Genomic DNA, 13,802 nt, shown 5'->3' on the forward strand with positions numbered 1-13,802 from the left:
CTTTCTGTTCCTGAAGCAGCAGCATGTAAGCTTGGCCAACAAACTGTCAGCAAGAAGATTACTGAGTATGCTGTTCTAAATTCTTAACTGAAATGCTTAAATGCGGCATTCAGCTCATGCTTTAAAAGCAGAGCAGGCAAATACATGCACAGACACATAACTCAGTCCCCCATGCCGCACTTTGAGTTACAAAGTAGCTGCAGTTCTGAGCGCATCTCAAAGTGTGAGGCACATACATTTTAAGTGTTTTCTTTTTAAATATGTATCCTCCTATTTTCTTCCCCCCCATACTGTGTGAGCAACTTCTACTACACTTGGTATGAATAACTGATCATTTAAAAAATATTGATACAATTGTTTGCTTCCTTACTTCCAATTATTATCCCCAGTAGACTGGGGACTGGGTGGAGAGATGCATCAAAGAAAAAGAAGCAGAGCTCTGGTGGGCAACAGAGGTATCTGAAGAACTATAGGGAGATTTGTATGGGGAAAATCATAGAATCATCAAGGTTGGAAAAGACCTCCAAGATCACCCAGTCCAATTGATGGTCCAACCATCCACCTATCACCGGTATTTCCCCACAAATCCATGTCCCTTAGTACAACATTTACAATTTCCTTGTACACCTCCAGGGACAGTGACTCAGCCACCTCCTGTGCAGTCTGTTCCAGCATGCAGCCACCCTTTCAGAGAAGAAATTTTTCCTAAGATCCAAACTGAATCTCCACTGGAGCAACTTGAAACCATTCTCTCTAGTCCTATTGCTAGCTATGCAGGAGAAGGGGCTTATCTTTCCTTGCCACCACCTCCCTTCAGTCAGTTGTAGAGACCAATAAGGTCTCCCCTGAGCCTCCTCTCCCTCCAGACTGAACAATGCCAGCTCCCTCAGTCGCTCCTCATAAGGCCTGTGCTCCAGCCCCCTCCCCAGCTTCATTGCCCTTCTCTGGACACACTCCAGGGCATCGATATCTTCCTCATAGTGAGGGGCTCAAAACTGAACACAGTACTCAAGGTGTGGGCCCCACCAGTGCTGAGTACAGAGGAATGATCACTTCCCTGCTGAAAGAGACAGGGAAAAGACAGATACATCAGAAGGGTTAGCAGGGGAGTGTTTAGGAAACTGATGGGATTTATGAGGGGGGCTGGATTTGCCAGGATACACCAAGGTGCCCTCTGAAGGGACAGAAGCTGGGTGGGGACAGCAGGAGCTGAAGCAACAAAGGAGTGCCTGCAGAGGGATTTGGGCAGGAAGCAGCGAGGTGACTTAGGGGTATCAGTAGGAAGTGATGGAGCAAATAAAGGTGGGGGCAAGGTGTGGTTTTGGTGAGAATTGCTGAGGGATCTTAGTGACAAAATGCTGCATGGTCCAGCCTGTGCTACTCGGAGATGACATCAGCAGCACGTCAATGGGAAATGCAGAAGTATCTCCAAGAACGGTGAGGGCACGGCCTGGGCAAGCTGGGGCACCTAGGAGGCCCAGCTCCTGTATTCAGGAGGAAGCATGGAGATACCTGAGGATAGGTGGCCAGCAAAGGCATTTTGTTGGGTGACCCCTGAGGCTACGCACGAAGAGCAGGAGCCAGATGGTTGCAGCTGTGATGGCACCCTGTAGGAGATCAGCCAGCACAGTGGGAATGGCTGAGGGGCCACAGGCCGGGCAGCCACAGTACTTGGGAGGAAATACATGGTGTTCTAAAGAAAGGAGAGTGCTGTTATTTTAGGGAAAACTGTTGCTGGGTCACAAATCTGTGCCAGCAGGCTGACAAGAACAAGGACAAGCCTTACAGAGGGTGAAAGTCAGGGCTTGCTGGCTGTTACCAAGTTAACCAGGGCTGTGCCTGGGAGTCTCTCGCCATTTGTCAGCCCTCTGCACCCCTCATACTTTTGAGGAGAGCATGGCAGTGCTTGGCAGTGCTTCAGCTAAAAATGTATATGCTTATTTTGTTTTTGTGGAAGAAAAAAACTCCTTGCAAATAAGCACAGTTGCATAGCCACAGCAGGGGCAGATCTAACTATAGCAAAGAAACTTAAAGCCTGTCTCTCATCAACAACGTCTTCCTTCCTTAGGGTTATTCTTCTCCTAACTTAGTCTGCTGATACTCTTAAGGTCAATATGTTTGAAAACTGTTACGGCACAAAGCAATACTTCCACAGATTCTGATTCCAAAGCAAATCTTCCCCTTAAATCGCTCATTTTCATCCAGGAGTCTAAGTACTAGCAGGTCTGATATGCACATTTCTGCATATTATATCTCAGGATGCTTCTCACTGAGGAATTTCTGTTCTGCTCAGTGAAATGTGTACATTTACACTCCGCACTCCTTAAGGCACAGTTTTAGCATGCTTTAAGTTTAGACACAATATAAAAGTTTGGGGTAAACCAAGAAGAAAATCAAGCAAAAAATCTAAAAGCCAAAATGCATACAAGACTAGAACTGGGCTCAGTTTCAGATCTGAGCAAAGCGTTACTTCATTTTAGTTTTTCATTTCATCTATTTTAGACTACAAAATAGAGGAATCCTAGAAGTATATTTGAACATTGACACTGCATTCAGAGATTGCAATATTTAAAATCATCTCATGAAACCATATATATTTACAGGAAAAACAGTGGCTTTGAAGAGAAGTAGTATGGACTCTTATTAGAGGAAAAAGACTAAGAAATCTGTCATGAGAGCTCTGAAATCCAAAAGCTGACAAGAAGTTTGAAAAAAGTTATGAAAAAGCTCCAGCCAGGGCATATTGTAATTACTAGAATTGTTACTCATCACTATTTCCAAAATTATTTCATTAAAAAACCCAACTCTCCCTGCCTCACTTTTTCCCACTGCAGACAAAAATCAATCTTGTATTAACTGACAGCCATCATGCTTCTGAAATACCTATGTTTTGTTGTTTATTCAATACAACTTCAATTGGAGCTCTAGACAAGCTAACTTCATGTGGCACCTATGATTCTCCTAGCTTAGAAGCTTATTTTAATGTGGATCTGATGCCAATACTGAAAATAGCAAAGCATGTGTTTTTGAAGTAATGTGCAAGTTATAATGAAACATTAACTAAGTTTATAGGGTAGCAGTGGATAGGCTAGCAGCCTTTTAAATGAGATGCCTTTTCTCCATTCTAACTCAGAAGTGACTCAGAGATTAAACTTTGCCTTACACTGTGCATACTCCTAGCACCTAAAGTTTATCAGACAGACTTTGATGCAATAACTTATTTCTTGCAGACCGAAGCTGCTCATGGAAACAGTGAGCCATAATTCCCACTTCACATTTACTGGAAGGTTCATAAGCTGCTGAGAAGCTTTTTGAATTGCTACATTGGCTTGCAGGTTCCCAGCATGTCAGCCAGCATCAAGGCACCAATTATACAGTCAACATCACTGATAAAGTGGAGAAATTTTGTTTGACAAAGAAAGGCGCACTGACCATAGCATGAAGAAACAAAGACCTCTCTTCATCTTTATTTGATACATTTGCAGGCGTAGCCATTTGTCCAGAGATAAACATAAACATACAGAAACAGTATACATACAGAAGTCAGAAAGCAGAAAAAGAGTGGAAGAAAGAGAGAAGGACTGAATGAAACCAAATCCCAGGAGTCACCCAGGGGTGGCACTTCTCCACAGTTACTTACCAGAGAAGTATTTTCTCTTAATCATGCACTGGAAGTATTATTAGAACACTGAAACAGTAAGTTCAACTTCACTTTCTTGTACAACAGGGGGAAAAAAAAATCACAAAACACACAAAGGAGTAAAGTAATCCCTTCCCTCCCTGCATTCAACGCCCTCAGTTAGCCTGAAAATACTGCCACCTAACATTGCTCAAAAAGACCATAAGCAGTTCTTAGTTTGACAAGCAAGGATTATATTTCAATATTTCCTCAGCTGATTAGACCACAAGCCCTTTGCACAACTATATTGGAGCTCTAACCTTTCAGTTGCTAAAATAAACCCATGTTCCTATTTTAAGATGTAGAGTTCCTTCCTCTGCAATGCTCAGCTGAACTAATCTTGATGCCCAGCCTTAGCAACATACTGCCTACCTTAGGAAGTTATGGACTTTGAGTCACAAAGCTAAATCTCTTCTGTAAAAGCCAGAGCTTTCCAGGCTCTTTCTGAAGTCACAACCTGAACTGATTGCTATTGTTTTTTTCTTTGGAGAGACAAACACACACCCAGCATTTCCTCCTGAAGCAACGTAGCCTGCTTCAGAAAACTCCTGGTTTCATTTAACCCCTTTTAGTTCCTACTCACTCCTCTGGGTTCCTCAAGCACTATAATGCTGTGACTGCTATGTGTTTCCATATGAGCTGGGGTGACAACTACTGACATGCCAATTAATCAGCTTTTGCCGCCCTTCCTGTTACTCTGATCACAGCTCACTCTGATCACAGTTACTCTGATCATCAGCTAATACTGTAATGGCCCCCCACAAATCACCACATTTATCAGTAGTCTTCTAATAGAAAAATCCATCAAATTACTGTTACTCATCTGCTAGATGTCAGGTGCTTTTAAACTATAACTAACATGAAAGACAGAGTAAGGAGCTCTGTGCTTATTTTGAAGACAAATCAGAGCTTGCAGCAATGCAGACTTCAGGAGTAGCTCTCAGATCTTCACTGGTACTCCAGTTTTGTGTCTCCCTCCTGCTTCCAGGCCCTCCTACTCCATTCAACAGCCTCTTGGCAGAAGGGAGGAGGATGAGCTGAGAGGGATAAAGCATGAAGAATCAATGCTGGGTTTGCACGCTGTTACCCTTCAAATATTATCTGCTCTCAACAGAGCTTACCAGCTTTTACTTTTATTTCAAAAAAAAGAGTACTTCATTTTAAAAGGCAGAACATCAGAATTCCTTACATGGAAGAATCAAGCAAAGGCTATGACCTTTTGCAACAATACTATTTTGGTTTGGTTTGCACTCTGTTGTTAGTGTTGCATATGGACAAACGTCACTAAGAAAAAAGCCTTTGCTTTTCTTTCCCAGTCAAAATATTTTGAAGTTTCGCAGAAAAACTCAACAGGATCTTCTTGCTTTTAATCAAAGGACCTCAGCAGCTCAGACAAGATGACGTTTTATAAATATCAGGTGGGAATCCTGAAGATGGCTTCTATTTGTCATGTGCTATCACCAGGAGCAAATATTTAGAGATACAAAGTCTTTTGTTTACTTAATGCTCTTGAGAGGTGCTCAGGAACAAGTTAAATGTTTACCTTAAGAGGCTTAAATAAAGGTCAAAGGAATCCTTAGGAAAGAAAACCTATCGTACCATTTTCTACTGATATGTTCCCTGTAGAGGAATACATGAATCTGTGACTTTTACCTAACATATTTCATATGATAATATATAATACATTATGTAAAATATAAATCATAGTACATGATATAAGATTAAACATTAAAATACATGTTACATATATATTGCATCATATTATGTATTATAATACATTATATCAATTTAGGCACTAATGTAGTTCTAGTCAATGACTTTCCTGAGGAAGGATGGGTTAAATATTGTTCCTGTGTTAATGACAGTAAACATGCTGTATGTATGGAGCATGCTGTGACCAAATTCAACTCCAAGACACTTTCATAATAACTTATCATACATCTCTTAAAAACCTGTGAAAGACAGTAAGCTTAAATCTCACGTTAAGAATTAGTGATAGGGCAGAGTAACCAAGACAACAAAGAGCGTGTGCTCTGCAGAAGATACAGAACATGAACAGCTCCTTTATCTGCTCTCGTTTGATAACACATCCCATTGGTTTCCTTTCCACACAGACTTACACTAGCAAAGAGTGTGTAAGCAGAATTTTTGGAGTTCGCCACTATAAATTTTTTTTAAAGCATGGCACCAAGGACAGATGAAGTCTGCAGTGATCCTAATTTAACCAGGGAAAGCTCAAGAAGATGACTTTTGATCTAAGGCACCAGGATCATCCTTATCATCAAAACAACATCTTGCAAACACCACAGCACTACAATCCATTTTACTTGCTGATCCTTCTTTGCTCCAGAGTTACTGTCAGCACTCCTGCTGGCCTTTGTCACTACTTGTCTTCTGATTACATACTTCTGTTCCAAGTGAAAATTCTCATTTATCTAAAGCAAAATGACTGGAAGATTGTCTACAATTAAAACATTATGGAAAAAGAGCGGACTTCCAGAATTACAGATTTTAGATTTAAGTTTTATGAAACACTAACTTTTCATGAGCTGTTCAACAAAACAACATTTTTACTCATGCCTCAGATTTATCCTATATGAAAAAGCTGTGAAAAACTTGACAGTCCTCTCAGTCAGGGAAAACTTGCTGACCAGCTTTGGGATGCCATTTTTTCCATGTAGAAATTTTCACTAGACTATGAACCACTTGCTCCTACAACCACCATCCATCCCTCTATTCCCTCAGAATATTCAAAACTGAATTGACTCCTGAATCAACCTCTCTCTGATCCAGATTCCCAGGTAGCTGATCCAAGAAGGTCTTCTCAATGCAGTTGTAAATTCACACTAGAAATGAGATAGGATTCCACCATCTGTTTTCATAACAGCCCTTGACAATAACTCTTCTGCCTCTTTCACCTGCATAATTTGTGCAGTCATCATGGAGTAACCTAACAGCTTGAACGTGACATGTTCAGAGAGATTGAGGGAACTGGTTTTGTTCAGCTTGACAGGTTAGAAAGATCACAGCCTTCCGATGTCTAAAAATGTAGCTATAGAGGAGCTGAAGGTACTTTCTTTACAAGGATGCATGACGGTGTAATAGGAGGCAACAGGCACAAGTTAATGCGGGAAGAGATCTATCTGGATACAAGGAAAAGATTCTCCATCCTAAAAAAACATGCAAACCAGAATGGATGGAATCGTATTCACTGGAAGCAGCTGAGCCAAGGCCCTGGCAATTGTAATTTCAGGCCCCACTCAACAGAAGGCCAGCCTACATGGTCTCCGGGTATCCCTTCCAAACAAGACTTTCTGTGATTTAGTGGAACAGGCTGAGCACTGCTCACACAGCTTGTTAAACAGAACTATGTTTTTTATTACATTACTGTACCTTCCTTCCCCATTTATTTCTCTGAGACTTCCCCTTTCAGCTCCAATCACCAGCTACTCAATTACTCAGTTAAAGACCTGATCTTGCTTTTGACATCCCCAATAAAATATCAGAAGAGCAGCATAAGAGCTACTGCAAGATGCTGCTCTGCTCTGAAAGTTACTGCACAGCTTGGAGGCAAGATAAGGAACTATGGAAATTCTCAGTATTCATAACACTTCCTAACAGAAAAGAACCAAAAATAATACCTATCATATTTTATTTAACAAGTATCCATACAACTATGGATCATATATCTTACTGCATTCCAGCTTTTATGTTTCTAATTTTGTGTATTTCCAGGCTGTAAAGGATAGATGACCTACCAGGGATTATACATATAAATAGAACAATTGTTGAAAACATACTGAATGCTGGTATTCAGATCAAATCTACTCCCTTCCCATACAGCTTTTGATTTGCGTGTGGCTTCTCACCTTACATAAAAAGCAGTTGAAATAAACAGGTCTAGCAAGATTTGAAGCTTATCTCAGCAGATCTATGCTTGAACTAGTTTCCAAGAGAACTCCTTGCGTGTAGACTTGATGAAGCCTATTAGCATAAAGCAAAGCGTAGTTCTGATTGTTGGAAGAAATAAAGCTTATCCACAGCATACTAAGACAATGTAATTTAGTTTGTTTAGATTGTTTACTTGTCTGTGGAATTTGTTATCTAAGCATGCTTGAAGACATTAAATATGGAGCTAGTAGACAACTAAAATGAGAAGTCTGATCATATCAAGCCAACAGATTACCTTCCAGATTTTCATGCCATGAAAATTTCTGAGAAATCATTACCACTCTAGCATGGCATTTCTCTTTAATAGTTACAGCTTCAGTATTATTCTGAAGGAATGTATTACACCAACTGTACAGCCAGAGTGCTCAAATTAAAGTAGGACTTTTTATAAGGAAGTGAACCTCTCAGCTAACAATTGAAGCACTTAAATTCCTTTGTAAGACCTCTTGGAGGGCTACATTCTGTCTTTTTCCAGGAAATATAGTTTGTAAGTCCTGGAATGGAATTCTTAGATTGCCTGAGAAATGTTACTTCCAAGTAACTAATTACTGAAAAAGCAGTTTCCAGTTTGAAGATTTAGTAATCTTCGAAAGTAGCTACTGGTATATAGTGAAGCTTAAACACTGATACAGGCCAGAATCATAACTCTTGAGGTGTCAAAGCTAAACAGATATATCTATGCTGTGTCTCTGTACTTGTTCACTGACCTTAAGTATGTTCATAGTCTGGATTTTGTGACTTACATAATCTTCAGAAGGTTATTGATTATCAAGCCTCCGAAGCTAAGGCAACTTCAAATTTAGAAAAGATTAATATAATCCTATTAATAGAATATGCATATAATATATATATATATATATATAATATATATATATATAATATATATATAATAGAATATATATATATATATATATATATATATATATATATATAAGTAAAGGGAAATTTAGATATGTATTGCTTCATGCACGTAGATGTGTGGATGTGTCATTTCTGATAAGGTCATGGACAAAGCCAACTCCTTCATGCCTAGTGACTTCAGGTAAGGCTACCAGGTTTTCTTGGTTTTCCACTCACCATTAAATTCCACAATGATATTGTTCATCTGTGACAAATTAAGATTAATTCATAATAATTTAATGGCATGGAATATGAACCAGCGCATTTTGGTTTCATTATTATAGGCCTTTGTTTCAGGTTTCATTTGCTTAAGATAAGCATTACAACACAAAACCTTAATATAGCATTTATAAAATTAATTTACTTACTAGCTACTGTGTAAAAAGTTCCTTAACCACCGTGCCAGTGTAAAACCAAGGTAAAAGCTGTCCTCTGTGGGGATTTGGTCTACTCTGCGCTACTTCCATTTCTGCTTCTACCACACACATACACACCAAGAAAGCCACACTACCTTGTATACTCAATAATAATGTGGTTCTCCACAGCATTCAAAACCAACAGGCTTCTTACACAACTTCTTTCAGTTCAGGATGGACTAAGCTGTTCTCATAGCCTTTCTTTCAAACTCAGATCTTGCTGTGGTACTTCCCCAAGTTCCTTTTTTAAAAACCTGTGTTCTAGGAGACTGGTTTAACAGTAACATAGAAACCCTTATATTCCACCAATGTCTGAAGATCAGGAGGCCCCTGAGCATCCTAAGATCCACAGCAGACTTTAAATTTCCAAGTATTTAAAAAAAGCACCTCTGTTTTGATGCTTAGGACTAGCTGATATCAAGTCATGTCCAAATCTGATCAGAATCAGGAACATCAACTTTCTTATCTGTAGTCCCATGAAGAGAGCTTTAACTATCAGGACCTGCCTGGGAACACCTACTAAGTACCAACAGGATCTGGTATCTCTGGAAACAGTGACAACCACAGCAGTTCAAAGAATTAAAACTAATTGTACCACCACTCTCTTTGTTCCCCACCATAATCACTCTGATGTTAAGGGTTGGCAGCCTGGAGGGATGTGCTAGGTTCCAGTTCTTGTTCTCAGTAGTTTCTTTTAATCCACACAGAGAGGATTATAAAGTATTGGCTCAATCCTTGGGACAACGTCTGCAGTTTAGCTGTCTTTTTTTCAAGCTTAAGCAGCCTAATTAAGTAGCTTAATTACTTGGCTCCAGAACCAAGTCTTTTTCTATTCTCTCTGGTCCAACAAAACAAATTTTATTCTAATTAGGGGGACCCAGAATAAACAAAGGGGAAACAGTTCTAAGTCAAAAATCTAGAGGTTAAATCACTTTTTCAAATGGCAAAAACCACAGTCTAATGCAATCTAATTGTATTAGGGGAACAGACCATGAAAGGGATAGAAACAGAGAGAAAGGGAGGCCACATCTAAAGAAACACTACCTGAGTATTCTGCTTACTCATATATTCTCAACCTGACAGAATTAAAACTCAGGGAAACTGACAAATTATTTGCTATAAAGTTTCGAAGTCAAGAGTAGAACTACAGTATCTTCACAGTTCTGTAGAGTTGAGAAGCTTCTTTTTCCATGTGAGGCAGCAGACTTCAGAAATAAATTTACTTTCACCAGCAAACATAGTAGCAAGCAGGGCAAAGTACAAAGCAATATGCAACTAGGAGATAGTTTCAACTAGCTTGCTGGTCACAACTACTTCCTGTCTAATGATTTAATGAACTGCTTTGAGTCTTAGGCGTTGTTTCCAAGGTAAGTTATACTGCCTGAGCTCAGGCATTTTGTTTCAGGTTAAGTGTTGTTTGGCTTTTTGTTTGTTTGTTTTGTAATTTCACATAAACAAATACTTAAGACTTTCTTGTCCTCATATTTTGTTATGCATGTTAAGAAGCAGTCTGAGCCCTATAAAAACTTTTAACTGCTATGATGTGAATGAGGAATTGAGCCTCTGGACATATAAAAGGTGCATCAGAAAACCAATACTTAAACTTGAATTTCACGAGTGCTTACAACCTGGCTCATGAAGTTACTTCTCTTCTCCCTATCATTGCTAATCTTAATATTTCTCCTACAGTTCTACATCAATGCTTTACTCACAGTGGCCTACAAAGCAAAACACCATCAGTTGAGTTAGTGCTATCAAAAGATACCTTTCTGATTGCGACAGTGCAACACAGTAGAAAGGGCAGCAATAAGAACATAGTAGCAAAGTCCTGGGCTACAGCAAGAAAAAACATGCTAAAATATAGCAGCTACAGACACAGAAGCAAAGCAACAAACCTACTAACCTTTGGAAGGCCTCAGGCACACAGGGAGCTCCACCAAAGCAGGATTGCCTTCACTGCCTTCCCTTAAATGAGGTCTGGAAGGAGTGGCTCCTGGCTCCACCCCTTCTGGTCACACAGATGCACTGCATGCACCTGAGCTCTCCTGGGTTGGCCCTGCCTTCCCACCAGGTGCTCAGTTACTGCTTCAAGCCATGACTTAGCATTTCTGCTATGCTGATGTATGTGGCTGTTTTAAATACTGCCAGCATTTAGATGCAGCTCTGAAAAAGTTTTAGAAGTAATCTTCCCTTGTGTGTGTAGTGGGTATATATAAGGAACTCTTTTCTTGGTGGATGTAGGGAGAACTCTTAGAAAGCTGATGCAAACAAGCTTGTGTTTGAATTGTGATTCTTGTAATAAAGAAAAGGGAGCAATTAATGTGGTAATACACATCATTTACATTTCAAAGGGTATTTCATGTGATCAAGCCTTACTCACACTAGCAGTGTTAATTTTTATGCTGAAATATTTGTGTATATGTAATTTTTAAAAATAGATACTGTAGGATCATACAGTTGTGGGGTTAGTACTCTGATTTATGATTTTCAAGTTAAGTAAAAAACAAAAGTCTTGTGAAAGGGCCTGATTGTGTGACATTTCCAATGTCAGAAAAATATACCTCCCTTGCTTGGAAGCTTAAGCTTATGTTACTTAAGATGTGGAAGTTAAGAGTTGCTCTATCTCCAACATACTGCTGTTAATGTCTTTTTTGTCTGTAACCTGCAGTTGAGAGCTGGCAAGGTGTTTGTCTTGCTTTGATACATGAAATTCAGAAAAAATCCTCCCCTCCAAAAAAGAAAAAAAAAAAAAAAGAAAAAAAAAAACTCAGCAATGAAACAGTAATGGAACAAAAAACAAAAACAGGTCAAATTCTTAATAATGTTTTCTTTATTGTGTGACTGAAATAAAAACTATGGGAGAAACATCAAGTAAAATTTACTTCCCACTTAGTTACAATGGTCAGGGAGAGTCATACATTTTTCAGATTTCTAGCAACAATATTGAGGGCTTCTACTGGAAATCCAGGGACAAGTAATAACGTACTGGCAAAACTTGAACTCTTCTAACTGCATGCAGAAAATACAAACTAAGATTATTAAATGTCTTCTATGTGGTATCAGCAATTGGTAGTAGGAAAAGTTAAAGGCTATTTTGAGAAGATTCCTTGACTGCTTGGCGTTAGAAAAATTAGTTATGTGTTACCCAAATCAGTGTTTTATCTAGTCATAGGAACAAGCTGTAGTTTTGTTTGAAAAAGCTTGAGGAAACAGCTGATGTTAACTGGGTTAATTAAAGCTTATTGCAACTTAGTTTTGAACCTGTTCAGGAAACTTTGTGGTTTATAGTGTTTTCAATGAGAACAACTATTTTCTCTAAGACTATGAAGATGGTTTTCCAGACCTTGTAGCGTCAAAGTATGAGTTCCCCTATGTCCACAAGCATTTGTTCCAGTGGGTGAAGAAGGATAGGAAGTTGCTGCCTTGGAAATTATGCCAATTCACTGTTTGTGGGCTGTGTAGTAAATCGAGATTATTTCTGTAAGTTAAAATAGTAATAATAACAAAAAATTCACCAATGATTCCAAAGTGGGGGAGAGAGGGAGAACCTGAAAGAACGCTTTTCTTTAGATTGCTTGTGTCACAGGGGCAGATGTGGTTCAGAAATCCTGCTGGATTTGGACATTACCTGTGTATTGGGAAACATCCCAGCTCTGTCTCCCTTGGGAAGTGCATATGACAGAGAACTACACCTCAAAAAATAGAATATCACAATTAAGAGACAGAGAAGAAGCTGCTCAGGTGAATAGCCATACTATCTGTAGGGAACCTTGGAGGATTAAAGACATGTTTTTCTATATTTATTTCCCCTTCTGTTGAAATGGACACTTGTCGTTTCTTGATAGTTTTCTTTGTTAACAAATATTTGAGCAACTTGTAGTATATTTAAGAAATCTAAGATTTCACAGTGTTGGTTATCTGCTTGACTCAGAAAAGCTACTTCCAATTACAAACATCATGCCATTGAATTCCTGAACTTCTTCAGGCTGAACTTTTGATTTGGGACAAAATCAAACTTGGCAAAAAAAAAAAAAAAAAATCAGCAATGTCTGCTTATGCTGCTTAGGTACTGTGTTCTACAGTTGTAGGGTTTTCTTTTAATTACTTTTTTTTATTTAATTAAGCTTTAATATTTTATTACTGATGTCATAACTGTCTCTGCTGAGTCTGTTCTCAGGGCTGCTTTCCTAATGCTGATGATGAACAAACAGCAATCAAATTCAGCTGCAGTTAGAAGCAAATATAGCATTCAACCTTGAATTGTGGAAGGAATTGTAAAATCACTTGAATAGACACTAAAATTGTGTATCTAAACAAGTATCCAAACGATCGATAGTGCTCTGTCAATAGACTCAGAAAGTGCTTATCTCTGGAAAGGTGCTTTTCCCTTGTTACAAAGAAGGAAAAGAGCTATTTTTATTTTTGCTTGTCAACATGTATATCTCAGGTGTTAAATCATCCTGATCTTTTCCTAGGTCTGAAAAGGACAAAGATGCAAACAGTGGCTACAATTTGTGCCATGAATAGAGCTGACCATCAAGCACACAGCAAAAAATTTAAAACTGGTTATTTCCAGAGTTGCAACTTCCAGTGCACTCTATCAAGTATGCAAATGGAACCAGTCTACTGTTTTTAAGAACATATTTTTCTGTGCATTTTCTTTACCATAAAAGAAGATGGGGGATGGGGGAGCTGATGGGGCCCCAAACAAGGAGGTGGCAAACTGGTGTGCTGAGTCTAGCTCACAATAGCTCTAGCCAGTGGCTAATGATGATATTTCTGAAAAAATCGCTGGTACCAGATGAACAAATCATTCAAGAATGTGTATGGCTTTATAATTGTTGTCTCTTTAAAAT

This window comes from Lagopus leucura, unplaced genomic scaffold (assembly GCF_019238085.1).
Source record: "Lagopus leucura isolate 7727_CA_CO unplaced genomic scaffold, USGS_WTPT01 Super-Scaffold_100004, whole genome shotgun sequence".
Taxonomy (NCBI): domain Eukaryota; kingdom Metazoa; phylum Chordata; class Aves; order Galliformes; family Phasianidae; genus Lagopus; species Lagopus leucura.